At 39.0% G+C, this 16303-nt stretch overlaps 1 long non-coding RNA gene across 1 annotated transcript; it reads right to left on the bottom strand.

The window, feature by feature from the left end:
* Positions 1–9479: 9479 nt before the first annotated feature.
* On the bottom strand, positions 9480–11312 carry LOC121763213. The gene is made up of 2 exons (XR_006042411.1): positions 9898–11312; positions 9480–9809 (listed from the first exon to the last, which is right to left on the bottom strand). It is a non-coding gene; the product is annotated as an uncharacterized LOC121763213 (long non-coding RNA).
* Between the last annotated feature and the right edge of the window lie 4991 nt (positions 11313–16303).

Here is a 16303-nt window from a genome sequence, read left to right as displayed (position 1 = left end):
TTACTTTCGAATTCTCTTATATTTGTTTTGGATTCCATAAATTGAATGATTTCTATGGTATCAAACAATCAATAAACAGGGTGAAGAACTCGAGATTCAGTGGTGGAGCCAAGTTAAGGGGATTGGTGTTCATTTTATTAAGTGCTACTAATTGTTGTTCTAGAGGGTTTGTGGTGTATCATGCATAATAAGAGTGATGTGTTTTGCAAATAAGAGTGAAGTAAATCATGCTAAGAGTGATGTGTTTTGTGAACAAGAGTGAAGTAAAATCAGAATAAGAGTGATGTGTTTTGTGAACAAGAGTGAAGTAAAATCAAAGTAAGAGTGATGTGTTTTGTAAACAAGAGTGAAGTAAAATCAGAATAAGAGTGATGTGTTTTGTGAATAAGAGTGAAGTAAAATCAGAATAAGAGTGATGTGTTTTGTGAACAACAGTGAAGTAAAATAATGCTAAGAGTGATGCGTGTGAAGTAAAATCATAATAAGAGTGATGTGTTTTGTAAACAAGAGTAAAGTAAAATCATGCTAAGAGTGATGTGTTTGGTAAACAAAAGTGAAGTAAAATCATAATAAGAGTGATGTGTTTTGTGAACAAGAGTGAAGTAAAATCACAGTAAGAGTGATGTGTTTTGTAAACAAGAGTGAAGTAAAATCATAATAAGAGTGATATGTTTTGTAAACAAGAGTGAAGTAAAATCAAACTAAGAGTGATGTGTTTTGTAAACAACAGTGAATAAAATCATAATAAGAATGATGTATTTTGTAAACGAGAGTGAAGTAAAATTGAGAATAAATAAACACATTATCATTACATGTCAAACAAAATTAACACTGTAAGTTAATTTGAAAATATTCATCACAACTAATGCTGCAATTGGACAATTTCACATTACAAACACTTTAACTGCAAAAAAAGGACAGAACAGTAATCATAATAATTTTGTTGAGAATATATACAAGCAATATTACAAAAAAAATGAAAGGAAATAATCCTAATTACGTGTTAGAAAATAAAAAATTCTATGATACCAGAGACTGAAATTCCTAAATGATTGGCCTTGAAACCGTTCTTTTTCACCGATAGAGGCAGATAAATATAAGAAAATCGAGAATTATCCAACAATCATAGCATCTAACATGCTTCACTAATTGGTAGGTCACCGAATTCATTCTTCAGAATCGAGAACTCACTGCCGCCGTGTTCCTCACCCCCTCGCCGAGAAGGAAAGGAAACCGTGCCGCCGCCGCCGTGTTCCTCACCTCCCTCGCGTCACAGATTTGGAAGGAGAAGGAAAGGAAACCGCTTAATTGATTTAAATCTCATAATGTAATTTCCAAAAATACCCTTGACCTATTTTATATAATTAAAATAAATAATATTTGTTCCATTAAGATGTGTGGCTGAGATTTGTTCTCTAGTTATACACTTAAGATTAGTTATATCTTGATCACTACCCTATATATATATATATATATATATATATAGAAAAAATCTGTTATACATAAAGGGAAAAATTCCTTAAAGCCAGGAAGCAATAGTACCCTGACCCAGGAAATTAATAGAGAAAAGGAGTAGTAAGAAGGAGAAACTCTCATAACCCGACGCATCAGTGGTGTAACTTTTATTTTAGAGCGCTTCAATCCTAACATCCCTAGTGAACAATGAGTGACAGCTGGGAAATCGATAGGCTATCTTGACGAACTGACAGACCGTTTAGGCAGAAGAGGGAAAGGGGAGGATTTGAAGATTGTAGACGATCGGATAGAACTTAAGCTTGTGGGGACGATCGCCTAAAAGTTGAAATTGGTTCATGCTTATGTGTTTTGTTTTCCTTTGTGTTTGTTCCCTTTTTGTGAGTCTGTAGTATGTCTAGATCTAGGAGTATGTACTTTGTTCGCGTCTTGTTTGTAGAGTCGTTCATAGGAACCGTGCATTGAAATTCGCCTTATTCTTTTTCTTGTCTTTCATGCTTGAGGACAAGCATGGTTTAAGTATGAGCAGTTTGATAAGGCTAATTTCATGCATAGGTCTAGGGGATAAATTCATGAAATTACGGGGTCTAACACACGTCTTAAGCCAGGTGTGTAGAAGAATTTTGCCAGGTCCAGGAAAGAGAGAGGAAAATCACATGGTCCGAGGAAACTGGCGAAAAAGTGAGCATTGTGGAGGAAATTGCAAGACGAAGGAAATCTCGGAGCTAAAGGGTAGAATGGAGATTTCTACAAAGGCTTCTAGAAGATTATGTCCTCATCTATATAAAGAAGGAAGCATGCATTCTAGAGGGACCTTCTCGGTGGAGGCCTCGTTACGGATTGTAGCTAGGAGCTCACTTTTCTCTTACACACTTGGGTTCTTTTTGGGAAATTCTGGGGTTCACGTCTGGGTTCACTTCCTGTTTACAGTAGTTTCATTTGGGTGTAACACTGTCCTGTCGAGGGCGAAGAAATAATTTCCAATTTATTTCTCGTTATTTTGTGGATTTCACCAAGCTTCAATGTTCGAAGCTCGACGCTCTGTTTACCCTTTATTCTGTGGGTTTATGCAAGCTATTTTCCATAATGTTGATGGTGTTTGTTTCTGCTTCAGTTACTGTGTTTTTCTAGAGTTCGTGCTAGTACTTGCTTTGGATGCTTTTCGCATTTGCTCACTGAATCTGTGTAGAATTGTTTGAATTGGTTGTTGATCGGAGTAGATCTTTAGAATCGGAAGTTATGGGGATGATTCTGGTTGTTGTAGGACTCGGATCGCTTTGATCCGGAGTGGATTAAGCATCCGACGAGAGATCTGAAAGAGTTGGTTTAATTTGATGACTAGCCTTCGTGTTTTTATGCCTAGCCTTCGTGTTTTTATTTCGCTCCGTCTAGTTTATGTAGATCTGTGTTATTTTCGATTTGTTGCAAGTTTTCGACGACCAAACTTTTATATTCTGTTCGAATCAGGGTATGTGCTTTGTTTCCTTCATCTTCGTGTCTGATTCAGCTAGAGAAATGCATGTCGTTGTTAGTTAAATTCCCAGTTCGTTATTTGCAGCTTTTCTGCCATACTTGCTATTTCTGGAATGATGGTCCCCACTATTATTCGTTTTCTGTCTAGCTAAATTAGGTAGTCGTTTACACGGTCTAGGAAGTGAATTTAATATCTAGCATTCATGAGGACGTTTGATCTCAGCATGTTTACAATTTTCTAGGTTTAGTGTTACATTTCTTGCCTAGGTCTAGTTGTAGTTATACCTCAACCCAGTTTGCGTGGCAACAGCCGCCTTTGTCAAGAGTCTCTAAATGCTTTCTTACGTGTCCATCTTCATGGGATCGACCCCTGCTTCTCTATACTAATCCATAGTATTCGGGTTGAGAGATCTTTGAAGGGGAGTTTTGTGTGTACAACGACAGAGTATTCCGTGTTCCATTGAGTTCCTAGACCAAGTGATCTAGTGGGTTCATAGGACTTGGTATCGCATTTTTACACACATACACACATCACCCTCTCTCCCTTCACATAGTATAGTCAAATAATTGCAATCATACTTCGCGTTTCACAATCTCAAGAGAATTATGTAATCCCAAATAAAATTCATTTTTTAACAAGGGTAATGTTTCCCGTCGAAATTTCCAAACTTCTGTAATTCAATCCAAAAACTCACAAAAATATTTTTACCTCTTTCTTCGTGGTTGGGCGGGGACGAGTCGTGGTGTTGAGCCTTCGACGATTATCAATTAGTAAATTTACACATGAATAGACTTTGACTCAACAAGGCTCTTGGGTCCAGAGCGGAAAGAACTGGGGCTCTAATACCAAACTGTCATGACCGCCCTTCTATGATAGAATAAATGCGGCGATCGCGACTTAAACGGACTTAATTGCAACAAGGAAACTAGGCTAGGGTTTCAACAAAGAGGTTTGACCAAAGTATTTAATGAACAATTAAGTATAAGAAAAAAAAAGGTGACGCTTTAGCAAAGAAATCCAATGAAGAATGACTATCATAATTTAGGTCAAAATGGCATGGTTCAAAATAATCCGAAACGTAACATGTCTCAATATCCAAAACAAGAATCCAATAGTTTAAGTATCAAGCCAACGATAAGAGTAATCATGTTTTAGCGGAAGCATCCAAGAGAAGAGTGAAGTCATGTGTGAAGACACGACGACACTCGGAGTTTCAAGACAATCATATCAATTTAATTAATTTACTCAACACCGCCAACCACTCTTCGCCGCTCAACCTACACATAGGAGAAACATATGCAGGGCTGAGTACCATAATATACTCAGTGGACTTATTGCCGAAAACAGTTTATCAAAGAAAAATTATTTATCTATCATGCCTTTTTCAAGTATCCGTCAGGGTTTTATCTTTAGAAAGGCCCGAGGTACCAAAATATTTCATCATCAAAAGTCGATTGATCAGTCATTTTCCCATAGACGTTTACCATATCCTCAACATGACAAGGAATGCGGCCGCAAACCAGGTCTCTAGACCGGCCAACCCGTACGCTGACACACGGTCTACCATTGGTGTACACTAATCCAAGTAGAGTTTGCGGCTCTACGAGGATCCGAATTCGATTTAAATAATAGTGGCAGAGCCACAAGGGATAGGCACGACAAAACAAATCACGACATGATAAACACATATTTCATTCTCAACGATAAAGATTTAGGACGTTGTCCTTATTTTAAAAGAAAGTCCACCTCGTCTGCTTAGATCTCAAGTACTTTCTTCCCCTGGCTATCACGCTGAGAGCGCGAGTTATCACCTTTAATATATGTGTAACACAAATCAGTCTCAATCATTGACTCAAAAACATACATGTCCCCCGACGTTTCCCTTTTGCCCATCAATTCGTTTTATATTAACATTCATAATCAAGACATGCTCTTCACATCAATGTATTCGTACACAACTCCAGATCTATCATCAAATCATGGTCACGCATGAGTGTTCTTCAACACACCACTCACACACCCACACAAACACGCACGTCGATATACACACGTGCATCCCATTCGTAAATTGGTTTCCCCTTTTCACTCGATCTATATGCATGAGGGCTCGAGAACACCGATTAATCGGTTAGATGAGAAAAGATAGATCAAAGTACCTCTTCTTAATGGAAACGTTCAGTAGAAACAAGGTATAATCTTGAGTCTTCAACAATTCTTGAGGCTTCACCTTAAATTCTTCTCAAAAAATGAAGAATTCTTGGAGAAAAATAGAAGAAAAATAGAGAGGGAGAGGGAGAAGTGGGACGTGAATTTCAAGGGAGTGGGAGGCGTGTTTTTTTTATTCCTAGGTTTAGGGTTTCTCATGTATTTGTAGAGTGAAAAATATAATATCTTTAATTAAATAAATTAAAGATTTGAAAGATATGGTAGAGTGTAGTTGGCGTGATTTTTGGAGAGGAATAAGGAGGAATTCGAAATCTAGGGTATTTAATTAGCCTACGATTTAATTTGGTATTTCACGGAGTAGAATAATACGGAGCAGAATAAAAATAATAATTCCCTCAATAAAATCGGGAAGTGGCGTGAATTATGCTTCTTCCACAAGGAATAAATTTCAAATCTTTAATTTGAATAAGATAAGGCAAGATTTGCTAGGATATTTGAATTTATTCATGGGAGGGAATAAATAAGGGATCAAATAATTTAATCAATAATTCCTTCTCCCCATAAATAGGAGATTTTCGAGATCTCCCTAGGAACAAGCATGGGGTCGATTTTCTCATGAAGAAAGAATAATTGGGTTTTGGATTTAATTTGGATAAATATCCCTAGCAATTAATTAAATCCAAGAAAATAGGATTCCTCTCCAATAAGTAGTCATGGTCGAAATTTCCAAAAATATGGGTAAAAATAATTATCAATGAACCTACTCAATCTCACTCACCCTTAAGAATATTTCACCACGATAAATTTCAACAATATTCAACGATATTGACCATTCAAACCAACACTCAACCCCAAAACACAATTAGGTCACAAAGAAATCACGCAATTAATTCACTCATCATTAAATCCACATACTTCACGGCATTAAAATATTTAATGCAAAATTTTAGGGTTCGAAAATTAGGGTTCAAAAAGTGTGGCGTTACAAAAAGACTCCCACAAAATAGTAACAAATAAATTTATTCCATAAGGAAAAATAAGAAGGCATGTGGGGCGTGTGATAGGGAGAGAATTAAAAGGGAAATATTAACATGCCCAATGAATTTGGCATAGGAATTAATTTGGTATTTATTTGAATAGAAGGGATTCCACAAAATAGGAAACAAATATAAATTCCTCTACAACAAGGGAGGGCCGAAAATTTGGGTTATTTTCCCACAAGGAAATAATTCCAATCTTAATTTAATTAGGGTGAGGAAACAAAACGTGGCAAGATTTAATTGGATTTAAATTAAATGAAAGGAATCAACAAGGCACCAATTCAATCAAAAATATTTCATCCTCCTAATTAAATAGGGGATTTTTCAAAATCTCTCAAGAATAGTATTAGGGTTCGAATTCCATGTAGCACAAATTAGGGATAATTTGATTTGGATCTAATTTGGATAAATATCCCAAAACAACTAATTAAATCCATGAAAGAGAATATAATTTCCAATAATTGAAGGGGCCGAAAATTACCACTAAAATAGCTAGGACAATATGCATGATCTCATTTAATTATTTCCCCACTTTGGAAAAAAAATATGACACTTCATTCCACATCACTCACGATAATTTATTTCACATAATCAACTCAATCACATAAGAACAAATAAATTCCATAAAAAAAAAATTTCCACTCGACATCGATATTAAAACAAAAGTCGCAGAAATTTTTGGGAAGCTACGGAATATTTGTTGGGAAGAGAATTCTCTATTCGATCTGATTAGAAAAGTCGTAAGGACTTGCTTCAACAAGTAATCCAAACATCTGATTAACAACTCTATGTTCGCAAACATATGAGTTATAAGTTTCGTATAGAGTACAAAATAAGTGCTTCCAGTAAAGTGGCGGATGCTCATTCACGTCGTGACCCAGATGCCAAGAGTGTAGCCAAACTCTTCATGACTATCGCCCATTCGCTGCCTGACCTACTGGCCGAATTTAGGCATGAAACTGCCTCAACCGAAACAGTCAATACAAAACGGGTCAGCTACTTCTCATTTGACATATTATGATGGTTTGGTCTATTTTAACAGACTCATTTATGTTGATCCAACCTCTCTAGCGAGAGCGCGGTTGTTATTTGAACATCAAACACTCCAGCAGTAGGTCACCCGGGTGTGGACTGAACCTTCAAAAGTCTTGATGCCGCCTTCTTTTGGCTGAGGATGCGACTGGAGGTAAAGAAACATGTTGCCTCGTGTGTTGAATGTCAGACTACCAAATATTCTACTCAGGGACTGGCTGGGGTCCTTCAACCTTTACCTATTCCATCATAAGTGTGGGAGGATGTCTCCATAGACTTCATTGCGGGTCTTCCTCTTTCTCGTGGGTACACCGTTATTATGGTCGTGGTCGATAGATTGTCAAAATACGCGCATTATGTGCCGTTACCAGCCAAGTTTGATGCTTCCGGAGTAGCCAAATTGTTCATCGACACAACATCATGGGTTTTCAAAAACTCTTGTCTCCAATCGTGATCTGATTTTTCTTATTACAGCTTGGTAGCACATGCTTCATTTGAGTAACACGAGACTATACTTCACCACAGCTTACCATCTTCAATCTGGTGGCCAAACCGAGGTAAGGAACATGGACCTAGAGCATCATATGCGCGCCTTCACGGCGGACAAGCCCTCTAAGTGGACAAACTTTCTCCCTTGGGCAGAGTTGGTGCTCAATTGTTTTCATCACTTTGGTTTAGGAACGTCTCCATTTCATGCCTTGCATGGCCGTGAGGCACCTTCACAAGTCGTAGCCCCACCTTCGTTGTCAACTCCTCCGGCAGTGGCAAATTATATTCGTCAACGAGGTGAATTGCTTGTCAAATTGCGTTCAAATTTGGAGTGTGCGCAACAGGGCATGCGTAATGTGGGCAACCGGCACAGCCGTGATGTTCATATTGAAACGGGCGATATGGTTCTCCTGAAGTTGCAGCAATATCAGCAACATTCGGTGGCATGTGCTTTGTTCACCAAGCTTTCTCACCGTTACTACAGGCATTTGTGATTGATAAGATTGGTCCAGTGGCATATCGCTTTGAATTACCATCGGGCTGCCGAGTTCATTATATCTTTCATGTTAGCCAACCTCGTCCATTTGTCGCCGAAGATTATGTTTCAGAACCTGTTGTACTGAAGAATTCTTCATGTCACGCCCAACTAGCAAACCTGAGAAGTTTCTTAGCCAGCGGGTTGTGATACTATACCAGAAGGCCATCGAATAAGGCTTAGTTCAGTGGTCCAACCACTATCAGTCATTCCCTACCTGGAAACCAATCACCTCCCTAGCAAACCATTTTCCTTCACTTCTCCTTGAGGACAAGGAGACTGTAACCGGGGGGAGTTGATACGCACTATGTAGTTGGTCCATCATCCAGGTGGATGATCTGCATGATCAATTGCAAGATATCGTCATTCAAGAGATGCAAAACACAATCAGGCCAAAGCGCACAAGATGTCCTCCAACACGCCTCCACATCCATGTCAGTCGTTAGTTATTTATTCAGTTATTCAGCAGTTATCTAATTTAATAGGATTAGAGAGTCGAGCGTACTTATAAGCTCCATGTCGGGATTCCTTTGTTGGTTCTTTCCCGATATGCAAAAGAGAGTCCAACCCACCCTAGGGTCTTTAGTTATTATAAATAGAAATCTTGTTATATTAATTCCATTAAGTCATAATAAGAATCCTTTTATCTATCACATTCTTCTTTAATTTCAGAAACTCCACCAACTTCCAATTCTGATCCTCTTGATCGACGGGGAACAAACCGCGATGAAGGAGAGAATAGATCACCGACAAGCACTTCCTTGATGTTGATCTCTGATAAGGCTAAATACCTTATCATCTCTTCTCTATTTCGTTTCTTCTTCGGAGGAAATCCACCGTCTCCAACCTCTTCTTCTTCCATTCGTGGTCAGCCCTAGCGTGGCCGGTGCGCGGTGCCTGTTGAAGGACGTGAAGAGGCACAACCTCAAGCTAAAGTTGCAGTGATGGAGGAACAAAAAGCTAGTACTAAAAGTAATGACTCGGTGCATTCCGTTGGTGCTCAAGATCCACACAAGACCAGATGTACTAGATCTATATCACTTGGATGCATAGGCTGAAAGAATCCAGCTAATATGAAGGACCACAAGCTCTCATATAGAGACGTGGTTGTACGAGGGATTGCAAGGTAGAATTGATTAAGTTTATGTTATGATTAGTCAGATAAATTGATGAATATCATTAGTGGTACTGAATTAGTAAAAGTTCTGGATACTTCTTTGTAATAGCCGAGATCTAATTTCTCGAGAGTGTATGAAATAAACACTAGATATTTAAAGAATGAGAATGAAAGAGTATATATTATCTCTTGAGTAAACGAAAACACAACGTTTGGTATCGAGCTAAGTCTAAAATTACAAACGTTGAACATACAGTGAAAATAAAGGAAATGAAATCCGACAACTATAGAAAAAATACATGTGTTGAAACAAAGAAAAAGAGAAGAGGAAAGAATGAGTGAGAGTTCAGATTGAACTAATACAACCGAGAGTTCCTAGAGAACTTCCTCGGCCTTCAGCGCGAGCCGTCTCGGCCCAGAACAGGAGTGGCTCGACGGGCTGGAAGGTTGGGTGATGAACCATGTGTAGCCAGCCTCTGGGTCCTGCCCAAGATGCAATTCAATTATACAACATGTTCATAAGAGAAAGGGCGTTGTAAACTCTCTCCAAAGGGGAAAAGGGAGACAATACCTTTTGAAAGATGGAGAATTTGCTTGAGCTGAACAGGCAATTCCATCCAGCCTTTCACTCCATTAGTGAGCAGCTCGTACCTCTGCCAGATAAGCCTGCCATGGTCCAGAAATCAGCCACCCAATACCTGCTCCTGTGTGCACCTGTTGTGTGCACACAGGAAAATTCATAAATGAACCTAGTACTAGACCCACACATGAAGCCAAAAACGGTTAAAGTACGACAGATTATGATAGAAACCCAGCAGCTCACATAACTCACGAGTACACCCCCATATGCCACCAATATCAGTTAGAAAATGTGCCTAAGGACCCAGGGTACATGCCCTGCGGAGCTGCAGAGAAGCCAGACATTTTGGCACAGCCTGAGGCTCCTTTTTAGGCCAAGTACACCAGCCTTTTCTCAGGCTTTCAGTTAGGCAACAAGTATAAATAGGCCTCAGCCTCTTCCTCCCTCATTATCGCAAGCAATCGCACTATAGTGAGGCGAAGAGAGGGAAGGACCGAGGCAGTGAGAGGAACCGAGGCAGTGAGAAGGACTGAAGTTGAGCTAAGGGAGAGAGGTAAGATTTCGTTCCCTCTCAGGCAGGCTCAAGCAATGTTAATTCCATCAACTCATCATGTAGCATAAAGCACTAGATAGCTGAGAGCCGAGGCTCACCACAGAACACCATCTATAGCAATAGAACGAGTTCACATAAGTAGAAACAACCACGAATTCACAACACTTCCGACACAATCATACGATGCCAAGTTTAACTAGTACAAGGGCTGAGCATAGATCGAAAAGAAAATCAAATCATCAACAAATCGAGGGATTTCCCTGAACAGAAACTTAGCACAAACGAAGCGTCCTAAAACTTACAGAACAATAACCCCTTCAACATAAGACTCAAGCTTTAAAAAGTAAGTGGCAATTTAGATAGGAGACTTAGCTACGGCGGCGAGTGATGGAGCTCTCGACCGAAACCAAAACTCGGAGATGCGATGTTCTGTTCTGTCGAGCGTGGACGACGACGAGGCCTCGTAGCAGCGCCGCCGCTAGACAGATCTGACCCGGCGGGCGAGAGGCAGTGGTAGCAAACTACAGTGCCCAACCAGATAGCCGGCGAGGCGGCTGCTTCACCGTGTCGGGACGACTCCGAGGCCACAGCTGCGCGGTGCTGACTAGATGGCGACCAGTCCTCCACCTGCCTAGGGTTTCCCAATTGAGGTCCCTATCATTCAAGAAGAGGCGAGCTTCGACGGCGCGGAGGGAGCGCCGACCGGAGTAGTGATACGCCGATAAGGAGACGTCGAGAGGTTCCGTCGGCGACGTTCCGGCGAGTCGAGTGGAGCGGCAGATTTCTGATTAGGGATTTGACTCCCTCAATTTGGGGAAAAATAAGAGAGGAAGGGAGAGAGCTGGCAGATGATGAGTATAACTCGAGATTGGGCCATTTCTTTTGGGCTTTGGTGTAGATTCTTAAAGGATTAGAATTTGTGCCTCCCTGATCTTTGGGCCAGGAGGTTCAAGAAATAAAAGAGTTTTTCTCCATTAAGTAATTGGGCCAGAAGAATAAAATAAAGTGGGCCATATAAGGAAGGGAGATATAGAGTTGGGCCACTGCAGTGAAACCGGGCCTTGTGTTTAATAATTAAAATTTTGAGCCACCGCTCTAAATGGATCCGGGATTTTCAGAAGAGAAATTCCCCAAGCCAGGGAAGAAAAGAAATTATTAAGCCGTGTTGAAATAGTGCCCAGTAAATAAATAGATGAGAATTTTATTAGTCACAGAAAGTATTTCAAAATACCTATGGAAAGCGATCTGAGAATTTATAGCATACCTGAGTAGTTCGGCAAGACTCCGAATAAATTAAATCGTTGATTTAATTAAAGATTTTAGAAAGAAGAAAGTGAAATAATAAGCACACGCTTAGGCATGCATACATGCAAGATAAATAATTACTTAAAGCCCAATTTAAGTATATAATTTTTTATAAAGGAACGTCGCCGCACGACGAGTAACCTCAAGTCAGGAAGTGCCCGTTTGAAAGAGTTGAGCAAACGAGGTCGGCTTTTCTTTCAGAACGTGATTTTACGTGAAAACGTGCATATTTTGAGATGAGTTTTCATGCCTTGTTTTATTCATGATTGCCTATCTGTTGGCTATGCCAAACAAGTTAAATCGAATTCGGGTCCCAGTAGGGCTGAAAATCCTACTCGGACTAGTGTACACATAGGGACTGTGTGCTAGCGCAAGCGTTGGCCGGTCCAGTGACCGTCGTGGAATGTGGCCACATTCCCGGTTCACACAGATCAGATATGGTATTTCATGAGAAACTTTACGACTGCAGTCTACTTTCAGAAAGAAATAAACAGTTTTAGTGACCGGGAATTGTTTCAGAAAAACCCCGTGTTCAGTTAAGTTTGGCTGACAACTAAAAGAGAAATGTTTTCGGCATGAGCCCACTGAGTATACCAAGTACTCAGCCCTGCATATTATTTTTCTTAATGTCCAGGTTGATTGTTGTCGAAGCGGAGGAGGTGTTGGGAAAGAAAATAAATTAAGAAGTAAGGTAGCTGATGTAGTATGTCTTCATACATATTACATCGTCTTGGTACTCTTCCGCTGCAAGAATATAAAATATGTTTTAGTGAAGACAAATGCCCAGAGATTACTCTAATTCTCTATGGTTGTATCATTTTTCACATTCAGACAAGATTCCCTTTGAATTAAGCATTATCTATGATGAGTTTTAGACCATTTAGTACGTTTAGTCGTATCAGAGCACCGTTCTTTCGCTCTGACCCAAGAACCTTCCTTAAAGCGTCAGTCCAGAATAATAGTACTAGGCTAGGAAGTGAGCAAGATGATAAGTACAAAGATCCCAACACCTCGGCTCGACACGATCAACTGCAGCAGAAAAGGGGTTGACGCCCCCTCTAGAAGATGTTCACAGTCCTATATGGGAATGAAAATGTTTGTTGAAATGTTTGCATGATGCAACGTGATAGTTGATACTTTGCATAAGATATGCTTAATGTATCTGTGATTTTTTCAAAGAGCTTGACAGAAATGTATAGATGTCATGTGAGACTATGTATGTGAACCTAGAGTGCTTTAGAAAAGTACCTTAGGTGAGACATATGTGACCAAGTACTAGTAGAACGAGAATTTATTACCGCCTTCAAGGGCCACGATATCAGCTAACACCCATCAGTTGGGGTGAACCCCTAATTCTAAGGAATTATGAGATAGTAACGATGAACCAATAAGTCCCAAATGCCTTTATAAAGACCAAGTCATAACGAAACTAGTATACCTTCAATTCTGGTCGGAAGATGTATCCCTACATTAAAAGAGATCGTACCCGCGATCTAGTAAAGTGATCTAATCTGGCGTAACAGGCCTAAAGTGACTACGTGACCCAGAAACAATACTTATAGCATGCTATGAAGTATGACCTCCAGCGTTCTAAGTTATCGAGAGCAATATAAAAGTATGACCTCCAGCTGCAGTTACAACAACAGGAGAAACCATATCTTGGAATGTATGGTTTCCTAGAACGCAGTTATCATGTCCGAGCTTGTAGCACCCCGGAAATTGTGACTTTTTTTTTATTATTTTTATTTGATGGCTTATTTTATTTTAATTAATGTGGATGTTGAATGAGAATTTCTTTTGTGAAAATTGAGTCTCTATGTGATTGAGTTAATTATGTGAAATTAGTTGTTGTGAGTTATGTGAAAGAATGTGATTAAATTTCTAATGTGTGAATTAAATTAAATGGGATCATGCATAATTATTCTAGCCATTTTATTGGAATTTTCGGCCCTCCTATTTATTGGAAACAATATTTTCTTTCTTGGATTTAATTAATTGTTTTGGGATATTTATCGAAATTAAATCCAAACCAAATTGTCCCTATTTATTATACATGATTTTCGACCCCTTGTCCATCCCTTCAGATTTTCGAAATTCTCCTATTAATTAGGAGAAGGAATTATTTTGTTGATTTAATTGGTACTTTATTTATTTCCTTCCTTCAATTAAAATCCAATTAAATCTTACCATATCTTGCCAAATCTCTCCATATCCTATTTTAATTAAGATTTGACTCTTTCCTTCTTTGAGACCTCTATTTTATTCTTCCACAATTTTATTTATTTTATTTAATTGTGGGATTTATCCTACACTATAAATTAAAAGAACCCTAACCCTAGCCCCATTATTCACGCCACTCTCACCCTCTCATCTCTCCCACAAATTTTTCCCTCTCTTCCTCTCCTTCTCCACCAATCCTTCACCAAATCTTTTGTTCTTGCATCAATTTGGAGTAGGAAATTCAAGATTCATCGAAGAATAGCATCAATTATCTTTCCTACCTATTGTTTTTTAACAATAAAGGTATACTTGAATCGGTTGGGAAGGATGTTTGCATGAGAAAGTATGTGTATGTGCGTTTATGTATGTGTATGTGTGAGGTTGTGGATGATTCGTTGGTGAATGATATGTGAATATATGGGAACATGGTTGTGAGATCTTTTTGAAGCATGATTATGTGTCGGAAGCATGAATATATGTGTTTGGATGAATGATGGATAAACCCTAATTCGAATTTGTGAAGCATGAAAACTGTGGTGTTCGGACAGTAGATTCCGACGTGTGTTTGACCAACCAAACGATCTTATTTTGGCACGAATTTTTAACTGAGTAAAATTTAAGATGTCTTTTGTATAAATTTCAGCCTCTTTTGATGAAAGATGAATTTTTAACGAATTTTTGAAGTAAACTGCGCAGTTCTGTAAGAATTTGTATTCTCATCCAGTGAGTTTCGTTTTTTATTTGACCGACCTAAAGATGTGATTTTGATGTGCAATTTTAACTGGATGATCTTTAATGTGTCTACTTTGTTGTACTAAAATTTCAGTACCAACGAAGGTCAGATGGATTTTTAATGATTTTTACAAAACAACTGCGCAGTTCTACCAAATTTCTTTCATGTTAAAATAATACTTGTTGTCAAGTTTGAATGAATTACATGATGCATGTGTGATTAAGGATCGTATCTTATGGCGTGGTTATGTGTTATACGTTGAGGTATACTATAGTTTTTTTCCTTATGTTGGTGAACGTTTGGGATGGGTAATTTAAGAAAACGATAAAAGGAACGATAGGGCATGCATGAGTAATGTGTTGATAGAAAACTGATTGTGTTGTATTATGTGGTTATGATGTTGATAACGGTTGTTGTGCGTACGTGGGTACGAAGAGCAAGGATTTCAATAAAGTTGTGAACCGTGTTTGTAAGCAATCGAGGTGGGCTTTCTTTACTAAAACTCTTTTACGTTTCAAAATTATGATATTGGAGATATAAGGGTGGTTTAAAGTGTTATGTCATGCCGTGATTGTTTTGATGTTGAGATTGTTGCCTGATGCCTAGTTCGTTTGAGCTTGCTCCGTTAGGCTATAGGGCTATGTTGAGATTGTGCTTGATGCCTAGTTTGTGAGTTCGCTCCATTAGGCTATAGGGCTATGATAAACGAATTTACGTCTGAGTAGTGCCGCAAACCCTATCAGACTGTGTACACAGAGGGGATCTTGAGCCGTCCTTCCTAGTCGGCCGGTCTCGTGGGCGAATAGTGTGGTCACACTTTCATCGCACTATGGTAAGAGGATATGAATGATTGATTGTTGAGAAAGTGGGGAGATTGTTTTGCCTGGCCAGGCTATGAAACTGTTTTTGTGATACTCGATGATATTTCTTTTCTAAAATGTTAAAACTCGAGTTCACTATGGTATGGATGACATAATTTTATCAAATATTTTGGCGTGTGTTCACTGAGTATATCAAATACTCAGCCCTGCATATGTTTTCTTTATGTGCAGGTTGAGCGGGGTGTTGCGATGGATGTTGAGTCGGCTTAGGAAATTTGGATGCGTTGTGTCTTCATACATAGGCGTCATCCTATGACTCTCTTTGATAACTTATTTCCGCTGCTACTTTTGAAAACTGATGTCACAATAGTTTACTTTACTTCGTATGACTTTATTATGTCAAATACTTTGAGACTTTAATCCGTTGCTTATTTTGTTACACTAAAATGTTTTTGTAGACTAAAGTATTTTCCCTTTTGGGAGTTAATTAGATTTTTGCATTAAGTGTCAACTTTTATTTTGTCCCTCATTTCTTCCCCGCTCCTTAGTCCCTCTCTTCGTCACGTTTTCCCCGTCTTCACTATCCTTAGTAAGGGCGGCCGTGACAAAGTGGTATCAGAGCTTCGTTCTTTCGCTCTAGTCTGAGAGTCTTCTTTCAGATTAAGTCTAGATTAGTACCCCTAGACTAAAAGTGTCACGAAGGCTCAACATCCGAAGCATCACGCTCAACCACAAGAAAGTGAGGTATGTTTTAAGTTATTGAAA

Source organism: Salvia splendens, chromosome 2 (assembly GCF_004379255.2).
Source record: "Salvia splendens isolate huo1 chromosome 2, SspV2, whole genome shotgun sequence".
In the NCBI taxonomy this organism is placed as follows: domain Eukaryota; kingdom Viridiplantae; phylum Streptophyta; class Magnoliopsida; order Lamiales; family Lamiaceae; genus Salvia; species Salvia splendens.
Note: the sequence above shows the minus strand (reverse complement) of the source record. Positions and strands in the feature narration are given on the sequence as shown.